The 23,036-nt window shown below is 36.6% G+C and overlaps 1 long non-coding RNA gene across 7 annotated transcripts in view; it reads left to right on the forward strand.

The window, feature by feature from the left end:
- Positions 1-11,531: 11,531 nt before the first annotated feature.
- Positions 11,532-23,036, forward strand: part of LOC142031094 (uncharacterized) — a 141,832-nt gene continuing 130,327 nt past the window's right edge. For all 7 annotated transcript variants that reach the window (XR_012650405.1, XR_012650407.1, XR_012650409.1 and 4 more), the window contains exons 1-2: positions 11,532-11,858; positions 17,677-17,861. This is a non-coding gene — a long non-coding RNA (uncharacterized LOC142031094). The remainder of the gene's footprint in view (positions 11,859-17,676; positions 17,862-23,036) is intronic.

The following is a 23,036-nucleotide window of genomic DNA, read 5'->3' on the forward strand; positions in this document are numbered from 1 at the left end:
TGTCTTTGCCTGTTTGGTGGTCACAGTGATCACATATTTGTATAAAAGTTTTGTACGTTATGTCCAGTTATGCCATCACAGTATTAGAAATTCATTAGATACTGTTGTTAGTTATGCTATTTTAGTATACCAATATTTGGGTTTAAGGCAAGCAAATATTAATTATATCCTGATTAGTACAGCTACAATTTATGGGTGTTAAAAAGGCCTCTATTTTGCCTACAATGCAAACTTAAGCAAACATCAATAACAGTTTCTCTTAAGATAGAAAACTTGCTGTAAATGTTCAATAAATTATATAACAGACGAGAGCTATATGAATGAATTATTATTAGATTCAGCTTAATCTCCTGGAGACATGGAATAAAGAGTATCACAGAATAATTTTTTTAGGTTTGTCCCCTCACTAGTATTGTTTGCTTTACTATAAGAAGACTGGGATGCCTGGCATAATACATGATGCAAAACTGGAATCTGGGATACAGTCATGAGAGACACTTTGGAAGTTCTTTTCCGACTAAACATTCGTACAACAAAGCCCTGCAACAATTTAGATGAAGGTGCTTGAATCTCACACAGTGAAAGGCAAATCTAGATGTTGCTCCCATCTCCCCAGGGCACCTTTTCCTTCCTTTCACATATTTTTCTGAATAAGAACTCAACATCTCACTCTCACACCACCACTTGCTTCTTCCAGTGACTGTCTTCTCCTGCCAGCAACTACAGCTGGCAGCAACTGTTTGCATTAGGCTACAACAGACAGAAGAGAAGGCTTTTGACTTTTGGAAGAGCTTTCATTGCTCAAGCAGCTGTTCCTGATGTTCCCTGGGGAAAAGTCAGAAATCTGGGTGGAAGACAGTTGGACCACATGAATTTGGGTGTCTTTCACATAAAGTTTTTGCATTATGGTTTCCAAGAGGTTCAAGGAAATTTTAAAGCTGATTTAAGAACAGACTATTGATTGTCAACATATGAACATAAAGCAACTTCTAAACTACAGGTGCATCTTTTTTTAAATTAATTTTTAGACACAACTGCAAAACATTGTTCTAAACAGATTTTTTTCATTAAGCGTTTTCTTCATAATACCACATTTGAATTATAATACTAGATATAGAAATCTGTAATATGCTGATTGCCAACGGCTCTTCATTCTAACGTCTTTTCATTAGAGTACTAACTAGCAGAAAAAGCAGTCCACAAAGGAAATGCAAGTGTCATAAGAATACACCAATATCCCATAATAAGAAAAAAAAAAAAAAAAGAAAATGCAAACATCCGCTTGTTATTCTTGTTCAAGAGCTACTAGAGCAGCTTAAAAGCTGCCTCACAATCAGCCAAACAATGGTTCAGCTTGTTGATTTGTGATGTGTATGATGGAATTCTTTTCCACTGGCTTGTATGAATTTTCCTCAAAGCTAGCTAATTCTACAAGGCAGGCAAATGATTTCAGATTTTTTTTAATGGGGTAAATAATATACTTCCATAAATTTGGACTGTTGTATATAATGCCCATTAAATCTCACACAAAATAAGATTTTGCGGCTGGCATGTTATCTCTAGTGGATACAAGCAAACATATTATCCCTGCTGCTGGAAAGTCATTTGTGCCTGTCAGCACATCTGTCTAGGCAAGACAGAGATGTGCATACCACACTTGCCTGCTCCTGTGTTCTCCCTAGAGTAGTGCTTCTTCCTCTGTTGGTCCTCAGCATATTGAAGTAGAAATGTTGAAGATGGCTGAATAGGTAATATAAGGTTTTTTCAATGCACATCCTGCATAGTCTCAAACATCCTTTCTTTGAAAGTAATGAGTGATTTATCTTGGTTGGAGATTCAAAATGATTGAAACCACCCCCCGACCTAACTTGTTAAAGTAGTTTTTGCATGAAAAGGGTGTGTAAGGCAGAGGAAACAAACAACAGTGTCAGCAGACTGACTTGTGTTGAGTTGCATGATGAATTTTGGGATAAAAGGTGCTTATTATACATGGGCTTGTGCAGTGACCTGTATACATGCTAAGTTGCCTCTCTGTCCTCTTTCTCCCAAACTTGTTTGCTGTTGTTTGCTTAGGAGTCTACTCGGGGTTTACCTTGAAGGCTGTCCAGAGTCTTGAGCAGGTTGTTCATGCCTTGTGTGGGACTCTGGGAGTCACTTCGAACATAAATGCTCTGGAGTACTCACCTTTTGCTTTTAACTGCAGCTAGATGGGCCAGGAGCCAGTAATGGTCTGAGAAAGTGCTGGCTTCTGAAAATAATTATTTTGCTTTAGAAAAGTGCAGAAAGTGTTTATCCTGTGTTTCAAATGTTGTATTTATCAGCACCAATGGAGAGCTTCTGCCCCTGAATCAAATACAGTGCAATGTAAGTTTGGTGAATGTAGCTCAAAGGCATTGCTTCTGGTGGATTGTTTTCCTTCTTGACAATATAGCAGCTAATATGTCAAGTTCTTTGCTTAATGAACCATGCCTATAAATAATTATATCAGCTATGTGTGATAATTATAACATTGTATTGGTTAATTTATTTCCATTTTTCTCTACCAATGTAAAGTTCAAACATTAATATCACTAAGTACTGCAAAGTATGCCTTTAATTCCCTAATGTGCCCTATAAAAATGCATCTCTGTAATACCGTAAAGGAGAGTTTATCTGTGACGGTTAATTAACTTAATATTGTATCTATTTTCTCTTCGGCCTTCTTAGTATCTTCTCTTAAACTAGAGAGAAAATATAAACTTTGTGGCATTTCCAGGAAGCTAATAACAATTTATGTTAAAATAATGTGTTTCATGTGAAGTTTACAGTAACAACTATAGTTTCTCTAAACCAATACATAAGGAATAATTTATTCCTCTATTCTAATTTACAAGTTTGATGAGCTTTATGAATGGAACAAAAATGTTGTTCTCATTAGCTGTTGGTTGTTTTTGAACATATCCGCTAAAGCCTTTGTCTTATTTTTCAAAGAGTTTTGAAAATATACCCCCATGAGATTCAAGCTTGGTTAATTACATTTTGAAATAATCCAGACACATGTACTGTTTTCTTAATGTTTGTTTTTGTTGTGATATTCCAGGATCAAAAAAAGGGCATAGATTGTGTTTGCCCCTCTTTTCTTCCCTGCAGACATATGCACATGTGGAGTGTTTAAAAAAAACCTGTTACAATTTGAAGTGAAGAGTTTGTGTCTAATGTTAACATTGGAAATCTTTGTAGCAGTTTTTGTCCTGCAGTTTATTAAGCAACCTTATGATATTTGTACCAAATGCATAATAACATGTAGCAAAATCGTTGGTATGGATCATGATGCTTACTTTTTGATTCTGTGTCCTGGAGATATTTTTTTTTCTAAATTAGAGATTGAAAATGGCACCACTGATCCTCCATGGTTTGGAACTGCTGTTCAGTAAAATGCAATTTGCAAAGTAAGTTAGAACCACAATAAAGGGATTTTCCTGGTCCATTCTTTTGGAGAATTCTGACAGGAGTGGTGCATTCAGAGTGCAGTTCTGCAAGCTGTGAATGCCACTCTTTGAAGTGTTTGAGTCTTCAAAATCCTTTGGTAGTCTCGGGGTACATACCATGTTTTATAGTTCCAAAAATTTGTTCTTGCATGGCTGACTGGTTCTGAATGGGGATCTTCGCCAGCCTCTTCTCCTTACACCCCTCTTTGGCCATGTACCCAGAATGCTAGTTTCTATGAGAACCTTGTATGTATGTTCTCATTATTGTGTAGGGCTGCCATTTTGCTTTCATTTTCACCAAGGCTTTAATAAGGACTGACAGCAAGTATATGATTTACTGTTGTGACTGAGACAAGAATATAGGCTTTTCCTTTGCACTCTCCTGGGAGAAAGAAAAATAGTCTGAGGACTTCTGAAATTACTGAGGGGCAAAGACAGGAGTACACTGAGAATTGACTCTCAGCTGATCCAAAGAAAATACCTGCAGCTCTTTGTGAAATAATTGCAGATAGAAAAGGTTACAGTCTTGATCAAGTACCGCTCTCTGCTGCTCTATGGCCATTATTATTTCAATGTATTTGTGTTGGTCATTGAAATTATTTGTTCTGCTAACACTAATGCCAGGTAGTTCCCCCCCTACTTTTCTGAGGCACATTTGTGTTTTAAAATCAAAGCTAGACATGCAAAGCCATCACCAAGGATATCAGAATTATTTAACTTACAACAGCCAATTTTAAATGTCACTCATTCTGAACTGTGTAGTAGTATTATTTAGCTATATAGGTTTATACTGCTTGTGAAATCCAGTCAATGAAGAATTGTCTTTGACTTAAATGACAGACATCTGCATTTTGCTTTTTCACCAGTAAGTTCTCCACTGGCTTCTCTCTTTTATTGCATAGAAGATTATACCTAGCAGTTAATGGAATCAGAATATTGTTAACTTTTTTCTCATTTTATCTTGATAATGTCTATCATTTCTATAATAGCATCCTGCTTTTCCAATGTGGCTGTCAACATATTTCACTGTGTCAAATATTATGTGTCATTAGATGTCAATATTTTAAACGTTAAATCCTGTGCAGATTCCTTACATGGCTGATTAATGTTTTCAATAAAGGACAAGAATACATTTATTCTTCAAGACAGGTTTTGTCCTGAGGACCTATATTACAAAGCTAGCATACCCTATTGAAGGCACACAATTAGGTTGTTCAGCAAAACTTCAGCACTTTCAAGCCACTTTCATGTTAACACATAACAAAAAATGGGCTGCACTATTTATTGCACAAATAGATATTAAGCCACACAATCTCTTTCTGATTAAATTTCCCAATTAAATAATGCAGCTTTGCAAAATACTTGCAACCACAACCAGAGCTGGCTGTCTTTCGCTTTGGTTTGGTTTTTTTTTTTATACAGGCACAAAATTCAAAAGCAGATTTCTTGGAATGTGAGAAGTCTTTTGAGTAATCCATGAGTAATTCAGGATTCTGCCTCAAACTCCAGCAAAAATTAACTTTTAAGTACAGGAACATATTTGTATTATGAACATGACCAGCTATTCAGAGAAGCTCCAGTAGAGTCATCAAAAAAATCAGTCTCTTGCAGTACATGTTAAAGTTCTGTTTGACCTGTTTCTGCAGCTGAGACAGCTGTTCTTTAAACCAGTCACTTAAATTCAGAAAAGTGTAAACCAGTGAATGAGTAGAATCTACCTTCCATTTAACGTTAATTAATTTAAAAGGAAGTCTGTTAATTATTTATAGGAAAAAGACATAGTTATGAAATTGTGGAATGCAGGTTTAGGCACAAATATTAAAGGCAAAGATTGAGCAAGTACTTAAAAAGACATCTTCATTATCTATAGAGGTTTTTTAGATTTACAGTTCCAGTTTTTATGTTTATTTAAATCCAGATCTTTAAGTGAAAGCCTCCTGCCATGGGTTCCTCCTGTCAAAGTATATGACTTACAGTAAACATTTGTATGAATATCAGCAAAATAAAACTTTCACAAGTCAGTAGTTTTAATAATCACATGCCTACAAAAACTGCAATAACTTGAAATACATTCATTTTACATGCCATAGTGCTATTCTGAAGGGGAAATGCTTCTTTAAAATCAGCCATATCTGATGAAACCCCACCCAGTCTAGCCCTTGTGAAGATGCTGCAGAGCTATCTCCTAAGAGGATATCTTTAATTAAAGAGGTGGTCTGTTAGGCAAAATGATCTCCTAACCCTGTATGATTGGAACAATGAGTGACAGGAAAGAAGCACTCTATTTTGATGTGAGGGACTCCTACGCAGAGGAAGGAAGGAAAAGTCTCATCAGGAGACCTTCTGTCTGCTTCAGGATGTACTGAAATTGAAAGGATTGTATGTTCCAAGGACGCAATTGTACATACTTTTAACTGGGCTGTGTGAAGTGATTCCTTTTCTCCATGTTATTCGGCTGACAATAGCTTTCTATAAATTGGTTACTCTAAGAAATTACTAGAAATTCCAGTTGTGATCACCTTCTGATTTAATGTCCTAACCATCATCCTGTACTGAATTCTGGTCTAAGTCTCCTAGACTTTCTTTGCTGCTGCTGTTCCATTTTGTACAACATCAGTAACTAATCACTGAGTGTGAATGACAATGACTTAGGACTACCATGATAGCGCTAATACTCCTTTGGAAATAGGACACTGTGGCCTACTCCCTCACTTCCTGGTGTAATTTGTGAAATTAGCATTGGTTTATTGCTTACAAGTAGTTCTAAAAGAATGAGAACCTTTCCCCCTGACTTTGTGGATATGTTTTATTCAACCTTGGGTAAGTTTTTCAATATACAGTGGATAGATTTATTGATGTAATTTTCTTTGTGGTTTGCCTACAAAACTGAGCGCTAAAATTCATATAGAGTAACTTACCAGTAGAACCAGAGCAACTATAAATGAGGCAGGGAGAACATTATTTTTTTGTAAATAGGAACTATTTGTTTAATCTACTCAGCACAAGCATTTTCTTTTTTCAAAGTTGATTTCCTTTTCAATTGCACACTTCAGTCTGGAAATGCTGTAACAACCTTGTAATTAAAACAACCTGAATTGCCATGGAGACCAAAAAATAGAAGTGCTTCCCATAGACCAAGTAAGGAATAAGCCAGACTGGGAATGTCAAGGTACCATTTCTGGAAATTTTATATATATAAACATAGTTATATGTAATTTCAAGTGTCAGGTTAATATTCTTTTAAAGTAACCTAGAAAAGAACGAGTATCATTATAAGCTGTGTGATTGGCTTTTGCTTATCTGTGGGGTGACTTATGATTTGACAAAAGTTTTCCTTCCTATTATTTTAGGCAGAATGCAGAAATTAGGGTTAGGATCATTAGATCTGAAGTTTGTGTTACTGTGCTGGGGGGACACCTTGAATGAACAGTTGCCTTTTGTCCTGGATCCTCCATTTGCCGAGGCAGAACAGAGGCAGAATTTCTGTCTGGGAATCCTTCCTGCTCCAACCCTCCAGGCTTGTGGTCAGCCAGATGGTCTGGGCCCAGAGGAGAAGTTCAGTGGTGGAACCACATATGATATTTGGAATGACCAGCATAGTCCATGTCCTGTTGCACAATCTTGTGTCATGTCTTCACATTAAGTCTCTGGAGTACACATCTACACATCCATGGCCTGGGCTGTATCAGCAAAAGTATAACTAGCATATCAAAGGATGTGATTATTATATTCTACTCAACCACTTGTTAGGCCACACATGGAACACTGTGTCCAGTTTTGGTCTCGCCACTTCAACAGACATGAAAAATTGGGAAGGATCTAGCAGGGAACTACCAAGATGATCAGAGAGTTCTACAACTTGAAAAATGAAGAAAGATTGAAGCAAGTTGGTTTGTTCAGCCTAGAGAAAAGAATGCTCAGGGGAATCTAATCACAGTCTTGCAATACTGGAAGGTATTTATAGACAAGATGGAGGTTTTCTTGTCACTCTTCATCATGAGAACAACTAGACATTGGAACAGGTTACCCAGAGAACTGATGGACTGTCTCTCACAGGAAATATTTAAGACTTAGATGTACAGAGCCCTGGATAACCTAATCTAAAGCCTCGTTTTCAACAAAAGGTTGAACCAGATGATTTCCAGGTGTCCTGCCCACTCTAGGCTTTTCTATGGTTCTATGCTCAGGTGAGTAGCCTAGTCAGTGGCTAACCAGATGGGATGGCCAAGTCCACTATGGGCTAAAGTGATCAAGTCTCTGAGGTCATCCTTCACATCTTTTTCATTCAAAAAGCGAGTGAGGGGTGCCTTCGCTGTATGCAGTTTCATGCATTTTGAAGTCACTGATGTTATACACAGTACCTATCCTGGGCCTGACCCTACAGCTGCCACTTCATTGTCATGAAGCCTTAGTGGACTACTGATGTGGATTTATGGAACCTTTGTCAGACTTCACCAAAAGGGCTCATGATGCCTTTTTCTTCTGTAACTCCAATGGACTAAATGGGAACACTGGAACCTTCTTTCTAAGAAACACCAGGGTTACTTGCAATGTTTAGATGTCTGACTGCTTTGTGTGAGAGGCAGCATACCCCTTCCACTCGTGAGTCGTGTTTTACAAACTTAAACCTCCTAAACCTATGACTGTTTACCTTTATTATTTCTTATGTTTTTGCTGAGATTTATGAGCTGCTTTAAAGATAAAAAAAACCTTCAATGAATTTTATAAAAATAAAGCACCCAAAAATAATCAGCATTAAAAAATTTCACTTTTTTTTTTATAAGATTAAATGTTTTACTCTGTTTTGCATATAAGTCTCTGAGACTGTATCTTCAAGGCTAAATAGTGAGAAGCATATGAAATTTTACTCTTTTTGAAAATATCAGTTATTTCTTCTTAAATTATTCTGGTAATAGTCATATGACATGGACAAATATTTCTCATTCAGAAAGTTTTTCATAGGCAACTGCAGTCAAACTACTGTAAGAGGTGCTTACAAACTGAAGTGCAGATTATCATTGGAATACCTGCAAATGACAGTTTTATTTAAAATTTTTAATATTAAAAACTTAATGTGGCACTTTTTTCAGTCAAAATTAAGTAACAAATACCACAAAAAGAAAAGAATCCTGAAAAAAAAATTCTAATTAATTTTATCCTAAGGAAATTGTTCTCAGGGACTAATACTGAGAAGTAAATATTCTGAGGCTCCTATTCATCTTGTTCCATCAGACTGGAGGTCATCTTATCTAGGAAAGGATTTTTCAGCCTTATATTATCTTAAGAAAATGCTAGGCTTACATCCAATGAGTATCACTTGAATCTTGGTATAGCCTTCCAGTTTGTATTCTAGGGGAATGATTTTATACACAAATTGCATGCTTATAGAGATTGTGATCAGAAAGCTGGGCAGTACAGTGGTACAAGTACACCTGCATGTTTTACATATGCCAAATCTATGCATGCTCAGATATAGTGGATAAACAATGTGAAAAGGTTGTGTATTGCAGAAATAAAAATACATTTTCCTCCATGTGTAATTTTAGTGGCCAGCTGTGACATGGAGAACCTGGAAACTGAATGTTTATGAGATTTTTATCTTTCATTGATGTCTAAATATTTGAGTAAAATAGCTTATTTTGGTGTAAGATGATCAATGACATACAGAGCAAGAGAAGAATAATAGGGGCATCTAAATGCTATAATATTTGCTGCCTTTATTGATTCCATTTTTTCAAGTGAGAGCAATCGAAGGGCATTATGAATTATGGAGACTCACTGCATTCAGGAGAGCACCTTTATATTATTTTAAAATGTTGCACTAGTAATCACACAACTTAAATATACCTAAGAAAGGCAGACAGCTGAACTCCTTATGAACATGGGATAAAGGAGACTTACGTGTCATCAGAAACAGGTTTCATGTCACTAGCTTTTATTAGGACATGCTGGTCTGTGAAGAATGTTATACATCTGCATAGGAGCCTTATTTTCTTAATTTCTCTGTGATACATAGAGGGATTGAAGAAATACAGAATGGAAGGATGCTTTTCTTTATTGACCCCTTAGTATCTTAATAGTGTCTCAAGGAAAATGTGGACTACTGTGAAACACAGCAAGTGGAAAGATAGCAATAGAAATCACAGTTAGTAGAGAAATGCCTAGTAAATCATCAAGCTGGACATCAGCAAAATTTATGGCTGAAATAAATAAAGTTAAAAATGTATCAAAATTTCATTCTTCTACTAATGCACTACCAATTAAATGTGTACACCATGGTATATCTTTGGGACATATTGCAATAGTAGAAAAGAAACAAGGAAACAAGTATGAATGGACGGGAAGGGAAGTAAATAATACAAATTTGAGGAAAAGAAGAATCCTGTGTATTGTTTTCTTTTCTTGCAAGGGAGCAAATATATTTGAACTGAATTCCATCTGATCTGTCTTGGTTTGGATTCAAATCAGATCAGTGTCTTTCAAAAAAAAGAAAAAAATTTCTTGGTTTGTAAGGTGTTGCTTGTTAACTCTGTTGAAATTGTTAATTCAGAGCTGGTTTAACTGAAAATGGTTTAATTTACAAAGACTTAATATGGCTCCTTATTAAAAAGGAATTTAATTTCACAAGTATCCTGAAAGCCTGTTAGTCAGCCTGACCATACTTCTTGTGTGGTAAGACAGACCTGCATAAAGTAAACAGAAGCAGTTTTGTTTCAGAAAACTGAGGGTTTCATTACATGACTGTCTTGCTTAAAACCTATCTTAGGGTCATATTGTTACTGACAACAATTTCACATTTCTGGTATCTCCCCATGGAAGGCCTGTCATCTGTTCAAGTAATTAGTTCCTTATCTCCTTCCTAGTCCTCTCTTCCTCATTTTGGTTCTGCATCTGTTTTCCTCTACATGTCTTATTTGTGCAATTTCTGGCCTTTCTTTAAAGTTTACCTTTTTATTCTCACTATTTTTGTGAAATGCTTGAAGGGTGATTGCTTCTATGAATCTCTGTAATAATTTCTGAACCTACTGTAAGTTTATGTGATCTGTAACAAACTAGTTCTTTGCCTCATTTTTCCTACTTCTGCCCTTTGAAAGTAAGCCTTACTTAAAATTAATCTTGTTTTTATAACAGTAAAGCTATTCTCAACCAGTTGACTTTTGCAAAGAAATTATTAATTCCTTTCTTTATGATACTTACAATGAAAATTAAATATTAACTTGAAATCTGAAGATATAGCCCTAAGAAATGGACAGATTCTCATTCAAGTAGTGATAAAGAGAAAAGACGGGAGCTGGCTTCCCACTGAAGGAAAAAGAATTTTAATGCTTACTTACATGAGCCATCCTACACCTAACAGCTTGTACATTTGTACACAGCTTACACGTTTGTAAAATCTTTCAAAACAACAATTACCACAGAAGGAAAAAAGCCAGCTTGCAGACAATACCTTCTGTGACCTCAACATCCAAATCCTAGTCCAGAAAACAAATATTTCTTTACTACTCGGATGTTCCCAGCAGAGTCACAGTAATTTACCAAGAACTTATGCCAAGGGCTATTGTCCTTTGCGGAAGAAATCTTGTATTTAAAAAACCTGCAGACAAAATTAATAACGTTATAAAATATTATTATAATTAATCACGCAGAACTTGATTGATGTGGTATGTTCTGAAAGTTCCCATCATATTATTCATAATTACCTTCTTTCTAAAAGCAATGAGATGTTCTGACTATACAGTTTCCCTTCTGGGAAGAAGTATTTAGTGTCTTGCAAGAGTGTTATAAAAAGATTCTTTATGCACTTAACGATAACACAGAAGGATAATTGTGGTTTAGAATCCCTGAAGTATGTCAATTGGGGTGGGCTGCTTTACTTACTAGAGCTGTCTACACTACAGATAAATGCATCTTGACGTACAAGGAGGTTCTGATATATTTCAGTTTATTTACACAGTATAATCGATCCCAGGAGAGCTGTATTGCACAACCTTACAGTTTTAATATTGCATTGTGAAATCTTGGGAAACAGAGATGTATGTTGTGTCTTACCCTAGAGGCATATGGATTACTATTAAGTCCTATCCCCTTCTTTCATTAGCATTTTCTCTCTTTTGCTCTTAGATTTTTTTTTAAATTTGCATGGCTTTGCTTAGAGGAAGCCTAGTTTGATCAAAATGTTGCATTTTCTAGATTTGCTATTTTCTAGATTTGCTCAACTTCAGGATCTTTTCTGCATTCTTTTTTTACCTAGAGGTAAAACATAAGCCTGGAATGAAAATATCACCTCTTTTTTCCAGAGTCTGAGGCAGAAGGTAGACTAAACACAGCTTTACCTGTGAACATACTGCATAGTGCACTAAAAGAACCATGACTGGCTAACCAAAGGCTATGGTGAGTGATATTTCCTTTAATATTATAATATCAGTGTCCCCTCTGTGATCATTTTATCTTCTGTTGATGAAGGCAATCTTAATACTTTTGTGGAGAACACCTCTCTCATATCTAGTGCTATGGAGTTCCTGTGGTTACTGGGGTCTAGTTTTGTTTTGTTTTGTAGAAACATATTGGAATGGCTACCATTATCCCATGCAAAATAATTGTATTTTTTTAATGACTCTATCCCAGTTTTCTCATTCTAGAGTATCTCTCTTCACTTGCAATAATTTAGTACTTAAGTGCTGCAATATTTTTAGTGAATGTTTACTGCAGTTGCATTTTTGTGAAGTAGAGAGTACTAGTCCCATGTTTGATGGAGAACTAGACTATAAATGATCTATTTACATTACATAGTGCAGAACAATTCTGAGATCCCCAGATAGCTCTACTAAATTGTCTTGTGGAAATATGCAGCATAAAGCCATTAGAAATACTAGCTGCAGACCTGGGAATGATACAGTTGTGTTGTTATAGCACCACAATAGGACTAATTAACACTGTTTCTCAAATTAAGATATCTATTATACCTCCAGTTTCGGAGTTCGAGTGTCTCTGGTCAGTGCTGCCCTGAAAGAATGAGCAGTGATATTCCTAGTGGCTGTGGTTCTGTGAAAGATCAAGGCATAGAAGGTGTGAACTTTGCATTGATATGGATTTGGAACATGGAGGGGGAAGGCATATCGACTAAGAGCACAGAAGCACTCCAAAATAATAAAATTAGCATTTTAGAGCTAACTTGAGTGATTTGCCCAAAGTTACCCCAGGAATCCAGGGACTTCGGTTCCCTCTCCTCTGTCTGTGCCTAAGGACATACATACTAGAACACTGTTTTCACTATGTCCTATTTTCTTTACTCACCATGCAGCATGCAAAGTATACCACTAATCATATTGCTGTGTGGTTCTTTGGGCTTTTGTGGTTTCCTAGTGTTAACAGGATTGTCTAAAAAAGGAAACAACACCAGGATTTTCAAGAATTCCAGTGTGGACGCAAGGGAGTTGGAGAGAATATTTCTTCTGTTGTTATGTCATGGAGTTTAATGGTCAGCTTTGATGCTCTGGTGTTCAGGCCCCACTTTTGCCCTCCAGAGTAGTGAAGCAATACTATGCTTCAGATTCCAGCTACAGTATGAAAATTTTAACATCTTTCCAGAATTACAGGAGCGTAGAAAAATAGGGCTGGAAGGGGCCTCAAGAAATCATTTAGGCTATGCCCCTGACAAAATCTATTTATTCCATAATCTTTCTGACAGCAGTAGAAATTATTAGGTAATGGCCTGAAACAAACTGAGTCATACAAAAAATCTGATTTACATTCTGGGTGAAATTTGCCCTTATGCAGAACCCAGCATAGAACATCCCATTTTCTCTCTTAAACTTGCCTTAAGATTTAGGCTGACACAACCCTTTATGATCTTTGTGGGTAGCCATCTGGTGGCCAGAAAGGTTCAGTCTAGAGAGGGATGAAAATCTAGTGGGAAAGAGCCTCTTATTTTTTAGCCCACAGTGTGGTGTGCTTGACTTAGTATTTTTCTTCTAATGGATTAAACTTTCTTTACCTCATAAATCATGCTTTTCCACATTGCTGTCACTATAGCAAGTCAAACTGAGGTTAATATATAAATTATTAGCCCATAGCTGGCCACAGTATGGAGAACTGTGATTCATAGCTGCTCAGGCTCTTGGATTTTAAAGTAGATATACCAATACTTTAAAGTTTCTTAGTTTCACATAATAAGAATACTCTAGAAGAGCTAAGAACAGATAATTCCAGAACATCTATGCTGCATATGAACTCAAACTGTATTCAGAAAGATTAAGCACAGTTTATTTTTATGCCTGTTTGGCTCTGTGCTTTGTTATTTTAGGGACTATATCTGGGGGTTGTAGGTATGATAATTTTTTTAATAATAATAATACTTCATTGAACATACTTCAACTTTAAGAAGCAAATGTAATTTAATAATAAAAAAAGATAGTGGTAAGGATCCTAGAGGGACAGGAATAAAGGCTGACATGAATGATTATAATATCTTTCACTCCTGTACGTTTGACAATTCCTACCAGCTGAGGATCTACATATTTCCCTTTCTCTGAAGAGCATGTGGATAAACTGGCAGCAAGTTTGCAACATCTCTGGTAGCCTTCATGTACCAGGAATGCACATAGATGGTAGTCATTCTCCTTCACCACTAACATGCGTTTACATTTATATCCTGAATTTTTGGGAGGGAAAGTACAGCAACTATACTGGCAAAAGAAGAAACAATGTTTTTCTTTTTTTTGAAGTGTATACCAACCATTTTCAGCACTGCAGTTTTCCTTTCAAGTTGGCGTTAAAAAATAAAATTAATATATTAAAAGTCATACCAAGTTTGGAGTATACAACATACCAAATTTTATGGTAGTCTAGACAGATCCTAATAAGATTTTTAATAATCACATTATATTCTTTAGAGGCAGAAAAGGTCTCCTCCCTAAAGAGTTGGAAGTCTGAGAAAGAATATAAATTTTTTTCATAACCACTTACAGAGCTCTGTGAACTGGACTTTTAATATAAAACTCCTTCTTCATGTAGTCCTCTCAAATAATGAAATGCAACTGCCACAATGGAGTGTTCAAATTTACATGAAAACCTGATTTTTATGTCTTGAATAATCACAGCATCTTGCTCTATAGAATAGCCAACATTCAATACCTTAGAGCTAATTTCTGTAGGCATTGTAACATAAAAAATATTAGAATAGAGAGATTGTTATAAGGTATACAATTCTTTATTAGCTTTGTGAACATAAAACAACATTAAATACTTTTTTCCTAGATTGATGTACAGATAGAAACAGTAGAAGCCAATGCATTGCCCTTGTATCATGGGCCAGAGTTTGTGAGATAATGCATTTGCTGTCAGAACTGAAGCTGGCTGCCTCATCTGCTATAATTTCATGAAATAATTTCTAGCATAATTTGTAGCAGAGACCTGTGGACTCCAGTGAACTCACACATCAGTATAAAAATCTGCTTTCCTCAAATATTTATGAACTTAATTTTGCTCTTTTGACAGTCATCTGGATGGAAACCTCTGTGAAGTCCAAGCATTTCAATGTGTTCCTGAGTGTAATCACAAATACACCATTTCTATTCAGGTTTTTTGAAGCTGATAAAAGCATGAATAAGGGTCAACATGTTTACTCATTTCAATAATTGGTTCTTTCACATTTCTAGGTTCTACAAGAACACATATCTGTCATTACAGGGTATCTGGTTGCCTGGACTTGGTCTTTTAGGTTATCTATGTTACAAATAATGTAAAATGCAATATCCTGTCTAGGACATATTAACCACCTGCTAGCCTTTGGCATAGTTATGTTGTAACTTCCCCAAATCTGTTATTTTAATGCTATAGGTATGGTGAATGGAGGTTTCCCTAAGGGGACATCACAGGTATAATTATGGTTTAATGTGAAGTAGATGGAAGGCAGCTGTGGTAAATGAAAGTAAATTAGTGTAATTATTTCTAATTAATATCTACACAGTAAGGCCTCTTTTAATATACTTGGAAAAATGCAGGCAAGAGCTTCTCAGTTTCTTTGGGGCACACGGTTACCTCAAGGGGAAAGGAACAAGTACAGTTACTGTAACACCTGTTGCATTTTAGAAGCTCAGGAAGGGCTGGAAAGAAAAGCCGTCTAGGGTTTCAAGGAGTGATTTCGGCATAGATTTCCATTAAAAATTACATACAAATTATGACTGTGCCTGGAAGCCAATAAGAAAAAAGAGTTGCCAGTGTGAAATCATTACCTTTTAGTTGTATAATTCTTCTAAAATAGATTAAAACATTTCACACACTAGATGCTTTGCCCTGTTAAGGCTTAAGGCTTATGTTTTATTTGTTGAAGCTACTGCATTATAACGAAGTGACTATTGAGTTTCCTTACACTGTCATCTCTGCTCTCCTGAGTATAAGACCCTGCATACTTTTCCTGTGATATAAAGAGCAGGAGCTATGAATACTTGAAAGCTAAAGTTTTGGTGAGGGCTTGTAAGGTATTGCTATTATGTGAATTTAGGCTGTTACAAAACTTGTTTGAGAAAACCAGTTTGGTGGGGTTTTTTTTTGAAAACAATAGGGTCAGTGAAAAGCTGGTACTTATTCCTTTTCCTTGCTCGCTTCACTGAACTGCAAGATTAGACCCGTACCCCCAAATCATTCATCTCTGAAACACCAAAGTCACACTCCAAATCCCTGCTTAGGTAACCATATTATTCCATTTCTGGATTTCTCCAGTCGACAATCTCCAGAAGTAGAACCTTCCTCTGGGATCCTCGGGGGGGGGGCCAAATAGGAAATCTGGGGGTGGGGGGTGGAGGGGTGGGGTGTATGTTAAAGATTGTATTATCTGGCCTGTAAGTCGAGGAGGCTGTTGCTAAAACAGTTAAGTCTGTTGGGGCAGTGTGTCGTAAGGTGCAGTTTAGCACTGAAAATGCTGGGAAATGATCGGCAGCAGGGATATTGCTTTCCTGTAATGAAAAGAGCACACATGCAAGGATTCATTTACAGATTTGCCAAATCTCTGTTGATTAAATATTTCCTCACTAAACCTTTTACCCATCTGTTTCTCTGGAAGTTTTTAAATATTACCAGTTTCACTTTAAAATAGCCAGTAAGCTGGTTTCTCATCTATATGCTAGTTTCTAGAGGAAGAGATTATGACTGATTATGACAACTGATAGTTTAGAAGTGCTAAATCCAATCTTTTTCTCCAAGTCTTCTTACCTTGCATAGTTAAAAACAGAGAAACTGGAGAATATTTTGTGTAAGTTGTTAGTCCAAAGAAATACAGAAGACAATCAGAGTAGTAAGAAATGAAATCGTCAACCAGAATTTCTGATTTCACTTTTTTCGTAAGGAAGAAAAAAAGACTTGCGACACTTTGACGTAGACTGAGACTTAAAATACAATGGAATTCCTTCCCTCCCTTTTACAGAAGCTGAGCAGTAATGCAGGTTTCTTAGCTTCACATTTAGCTTCAGGGAACGAAGATCTAACTACTCAAGGTGGAATAAATTCAGTATTAAGAAATAAAATTTTTCTTGGAATCCTAAGATTATAGTTAGTATTGAATTGACAGTTACTGTTGGCTGTAAGTTGTATTTTATTGCTATTTTTTCCTCATCTTTGCAGATCATTTAAATTTACAAAGGATGGTACTGATATGACAAAAAAAAAGGAAGAAAAATACATGTAATGTGGTATTTAATAAATTCATGGATTAAAAAGAAATATATACTTCTAAGGACTTTAAAGTAATTTAAATAGACCATTTTGCATTATATTTAGATTATTTTCTAGTTTTAATTTGTGAGAGGAGAGAAATAAATTCTTGGATTTTTTAAATCAGAATCATGAGCCAGTACCATTTCCTTCATCATCAGGATTAATGAAATTTTCCAGGTTACCTGTAGTGCCTGCGTTGAAGTAGAGCACACTTTGTCTGAGCTACATGCAGGAGAACTGGATTTGGTTTTTGGCATTAACTTTCCAAAATAAACTGAATAAACATTCAAAAATCAGTATGTTAGAGACACAAATATTGACTGTAATGTTACGCTATTGAGGTCAGGAGGTGTTGGCCATTCATTTTCCTGAAACAGAGAGCAGTTTTCTTTATTTTCCAGTATGTTATTTATAATTTGGTTTTAAATTTTGTATTTTCTCCTGAACACATCGAAATCATTTGAGTCAGTCTCTCAACACCACTTTTTCCCCCCAACAGATTTATCACAGATGGAAGAGAGTAAAATGCTGAGAAAAGTGTAAAATGGCACGAGTCGACTGGGCAGAGGAGTGTCCTCTTGCTGAGACCTTCTTTACTCTACCTGCCCCCCACCTCCTTCATCAGAGAGAAGGTGTAGTCCTCAAATAAGAGGCTGAAGATGGAAGAGGCTACCTGGCAACAAGGTGAGGAAGCATTATAATACTATAAGCCCTGCCTCAAATAAGAATTTTACAGTTTTTCCAAGGTAGCACAGAGATCTTGGGATGTTGTCATTTGAACCCTGACTGTGTGGGGTGAGACCAGAACCTTTCATTCTGCAGTCAGCCCCAGAGCTGTCCTTCCCACTCAGGTGTTTTCCATCTCACTGCAAATTCCCCCTCACAGCAAATTACCTGCTGAGAAAAGCACTAACCACTGTTGGAGGAGGAGTTGGGGAATGGCTGAGCTAGGCACAAAAAGGAGAAAAGTACCAGTATCTGTGAACTGATATCACTGGTAAGGAGGTAAAAATTTTGAGCTAAATGCTTGGGATGCCAAAGCTTTTGTTCAAGTATTCATATCTCAAAAAAGTAAGACTTTGCCATAAATCAGTGTTGTATGTGTGTGTACTGGTATAAATAGAAATATTCTAAAATAACAAAATAATTGACAAGCTAATATGGTTATTTTTACACATTTTTTCAAAATAAAGATTGAAGGGTTTCAGTGAGTTCTCCATATGTTATCAAAACTTGACAAATTCTTTAGTCTACATTCCCTTCCCCTTTAAATTTTGCAGAAGTAAAAATGAGCAAAATGAACCCTTGGAAAAACTTGAATATATAATTTTGCTTGCCTTCCATTAGAAAGAAAGTATTCCTTTTAAAGAAGGAAATGTAAAGTATCTAAAGGTAAATTCTTACTTAAAGCTCAGCCCAAAAATTTTCAGATAAAGGTGCAGCCATCTTTGCTTTTCTGTCTAGATGACTGTGTATATTTCCATAAATGGCAAGCCTAGTGCTATTACAATTAGTATTTTCATAAAATTCTTGAGGATATAACAGTGAGGAGTGTAGTAGCATAGTGGTGAAAAGATGAGGAAGAGCTCAGAAACAGTAAATTAATCTTGCTTTTTAGGTAGATGAACCTTTGCGTATTGAACTTGTACATTCAAATAATACTGTTTGTGGGAAGACATACTCACCTTGAGAGATGTGAATACAAACTTACCATTCCTCAGCCTTTTTTTATTTGGAGAAAAACAATATACAAACCTCTCTTGTGTCATGTGCCGCAATGGTTTTCTAGCCAAATTAAAACTGGGCTAAGCTTTGAAGTTTTCTTATTACCTTGATTTCTTCATATTTTGTTTGTTTGCTTGCATGGGATTGTGCGCAGTATATTTTTGGTAGGCTTTTTGTGAAACACCAATAATCTCCATGGACTAAAAAGTAATAAAGATAAAAAGGTCATAAAAGCACAGTGCTGCAGTACCTCTCTAGCTCTACTATTTCTTTACTTTATGGTTACCCAGTATTTTTAATAGTGGTGTCCTAAGATGAGGGTGTAATTGTGAGAATTTGTGCAGATGGTCATTCCTCTAGTCTCTGAATTTGAACGTAGTTATGAAGATGAGTTTTTAAGGACATATAGAATGCATCTGTGGTCTGTGTAGGCCAGTACTCTTTCTCTATGAATGGCAAATAGGAGATGCTAGTTAGAGCTTGTGAACCTGGCCCATATCTGCAGATCACTCCCCTTTGTACTGCTAAAGCCATTGGATTAAGAGTTAACTATTTATTTTGTGTCTTTGTAAGGGTTGCCCAGCTTAGCTTTAGCAAGAGATTGTGTTTGCTTTTTTTCCTTAGCTGAACCAAGGGTAAATCCTGTTTGTTACTGCAGAAATTAAATCCACTGGGTGTTTTACGTGTTTAAGAAATTGTGCCTGCTGAACTGATGTCCTTCTGTGTGTGGCCTTAAATGCATTCTACTTTAGGTTCAAAAGATTGCAATTAGTGGTTCTATATGAAAAGCATAATTTATTGGCAACAATCACATATGTTTTCTGAATCACTTGGAAGCTTTATGTAAAACTACATATTTCACTTATCAAGCTGCAGATATTTTAATATCCACTTGTGTTAGTCAATTTAAATAAGGAATGACAGTCAAGTGGGTCATGGATCACCCCTAGGTTGTCAAGCTAGATGTTCTTGCAAGTGTTTAGCATTGAAAGTTTAGAGGGCCAAATTGATCACTAGCTATATAATCTCATCCTAGTTCAGTCATACTGCAGGAATTTGTTAGTTTTGTCTGAGTTTATCAGATTAATTCTCAGCTCCTTTTTAATACCTATAACTGAATCAGTCACTGTTATTACAGATAATAAAAGTCTGGAGCTGAAGTGATCTGAATTCTCTGTGGTGAATGTTTATGCACACTTAGCTCGTTCCATTTCCTTGTCTTTGCTCCATAAACTTTTTTTCTCTCTCTTTCTTTCTCTTATACCCTTTTTCTATTGTATTCTGTTTCCTTCAATATTCCCACCCTTCTTTTTTCTCTTTATTTGTATCTGTAGTCAGTTACTTATCACCTTTTCTGTCTTACTGCAGAAGTGAGCAACCTTAGAAGAGTTGCATTTTTTTACTGTCATTTTACCTCATGCTCTGGTTTCTCGTGCTGTAACTTGGTGCGGATGGTTATCTACATCAGAACCCTGCTAACGTGATAACACGTGCTGACTCTCTGCAAAAGCTCAGGATCAGCTTTCTAGAACCTCAGTTGCTTTTAATGGAAGAACAAGTTACAGCTGTGACATTGTTTTCCTATGATTCCTGCTGGTATATGGATCCAGCACTGTTGGCTGCCAGTGTAGTTTATGAGAAATGTAGCTTTGTCAGGAAACTAGCCCAGTACCAGTAGTTCAGAACAGTTCTATTCTAATCCCATGTCTCTGGTTACCCCAGTAATTATTAGATGCAGCAGATACCCTGGCCCTACATATATGTAATTCCTTCTGTGGTGAAGAGAGATCAGACTTTCTGCAGATTAGGGTTATGCATAAAATGATACTCAGTGGAAGGCTAATTTTTTATGTATTGTAAATATGATTTTCTTTCTTACTCCCTGACTCCAACAATAGTTGCTGGTTTTGGAAGGCTTTTGTTAGGCCAAGTACTAGGTTGCTTTATGCTTTTCCTCTTTTTCTGTTTTTTCAGTAACTGTTAGTTGAAGGGGTTGATTCTTTCTAGCACAAGTAACTTGTATTTATGGAAAAGATAATATTACAGTTCTGGAGAACTGTGTGAAATGAACTATGTCCCTGATGATAAGGAACTTTTAAGAAATGTAGTACGTTAAAAATAACTTGATGGCAGAACAGAAATACTCTTGAACATAATCCCATGCAAGCTCTTGATTTTTCGTTTCTAACTGTTGGAACTGCATCTGACAATCTAATGTAAGTGGTCCCATACTAAAGGCTTTAAACAAGAAAATTGAAATGGTGAGTGCAGGGCCTTCACTTGACAGAATATCTTGAGGAAGAGCTATATGACTTCAATAGGTTTGAACAATTTATGAGTAGAACTACCAAAGCAACAATACATTTCCCCTGAAGGCTGTCCAGATTAGTGTAATACTCATCCCAGAGTTTTAAATCTTCACAATTATCAAGTTATTTTGCTGTTTATAAAGTTTATAGCTGTTGGAAAGAATTTGCTCCCTTTAAGCTTCATTGTTTTGGTTTATACCCTCTTGTTCCACCACAGCTGAGTCAAAAGTTTATCCATATATATGTATTGCCAGCCAGTTATGTCACTTTCTAGGCACAGCTGAAGTTTTTCTGCTATCTTAGCAGTCATGTCAGTGATGACAGATGTCTTCTTTTCCATATTCCTTTTGAGATCATGTGACCATAGAGTCTAATTTTCATAAGGAATATTTGCCTGCAACGAATGTCAGACTGACCTAAAAATTGTTTTATTCTATACTTCCTCTCAGCTTTATTTTCTCAAGCTAGCTGGGTAAGAGTTATTTCAGTTGTAATTACACCATTATAAATCATGTTCTGCCATTTATATTCCCTTATGAATGCTTGAGAGAAAACATAAGGTTAGACAGTCATGAAGCAGTGAGGGCTGGCTGCTCCACGAGAGAAGGTGAACCAGGAGCTGAGCGTGGTAATGCAGACAGCAGTACCTGAGTGAGGTAAACAAGGCAGGTCCAGCGAGCAGAAAAAGGGTCAGACACAGCCCCAAGATGGCCGGTTAGGGACACCAAGACAAACCGAGGCCAGGCCAGGATCAGCCCACAGGTGGGCTGGAACAACAGGGCCCCTGAGGAGACATAGGTTCAGCTGCATCACAGCAGGAGGTGTAGCTCAGGCAGGGGCAAATGGTAGAGACTCAGCTTAAAAGCAGCTCCCACGGGAAAAGGGTTAAACACTGGGAGCCTCTCTGCATGGTCAGCAAAGGAAGGGGGATAGCCTGCAGCTGCACTCTCTAACTTGGCCCTGAGCCCAGGTAGACAAGCGTCCAGAAGGGGGGATGCTCTTAGGGCCCTTGCATACACTTTGCAGTCTTTAAACTTTTAAGAGTTGTTGAACACTGGTATGTTTACTTATTCCATTCCCTATTAAGATTTCTAAATCGTATTTAGAACCTTGATTTTTCCAGACTACTGGACACTGAAGATCTTTGACAAAATTCCACAGATGTTATGAATGTTCATGGGAGTTAAAGGCTTCTTTTCTTCTGTTTTACCTCTTCCAAGTTTATTGTTATTATTTTGCTGTTGCACTGATACTTGAAGCATTGTCACCTGAGGTATGACCGATGCCAAATGACACATGTAAATTATCTTTTGTTTATTCTGTGTTGTTCCATTTTATTGATATTAAGTAGCGACATCTGTGCAAAATGTCACCAGCTGTGCAGAGTAATGAAGCCATAATGCAGGGCTTGTTTTCTCTCACATGTTGTGTTTAGTTCCATGAGATGCCTTTCTCATAGCAAGGCTGTCTTAAAAGTTTTGTGATCACAGTTCCCCTTGCTTCTGGTCTGCCAGAGAAATTGTTTTTGTAGAACTTTGCAAACTGAATGTCCGAATTAATTATTAATTTGGGGTGAAAGCAACGCATCAAGGAAGAGGAGTTTGGGTTTTTTAACCCTGTATCAGTTTAGGCTTTTAATTATATGACTTGTTCTGGCATAAATGAGAAGGGGAAAGATAATGGGGTGAATGTGGGAAGGCTGTGACCATCAGGAAGGGTTACTGAAGCCAGCATTTCAACTATCTACCTGCTGGGTGCATGAGTCTTTAATTTTAAAGCATTTAGTGCTAGTACCAGTTTAGGGTATTCTCTCCATCTTGCAACT

Source organism: Buteo buteo, chromosome 5, assembly GCF_964188355.1.
Source record: "Buteo buteo chromosome 5, bButBut1.hap1.1, whole genome shotgun sequence".
Classification (NCBI taxonomy): Eukaryota; Metazoa; Chordata; class Aves; order Accipitriformes; family Accipitridae; genus Buteo; species Buteo buteo.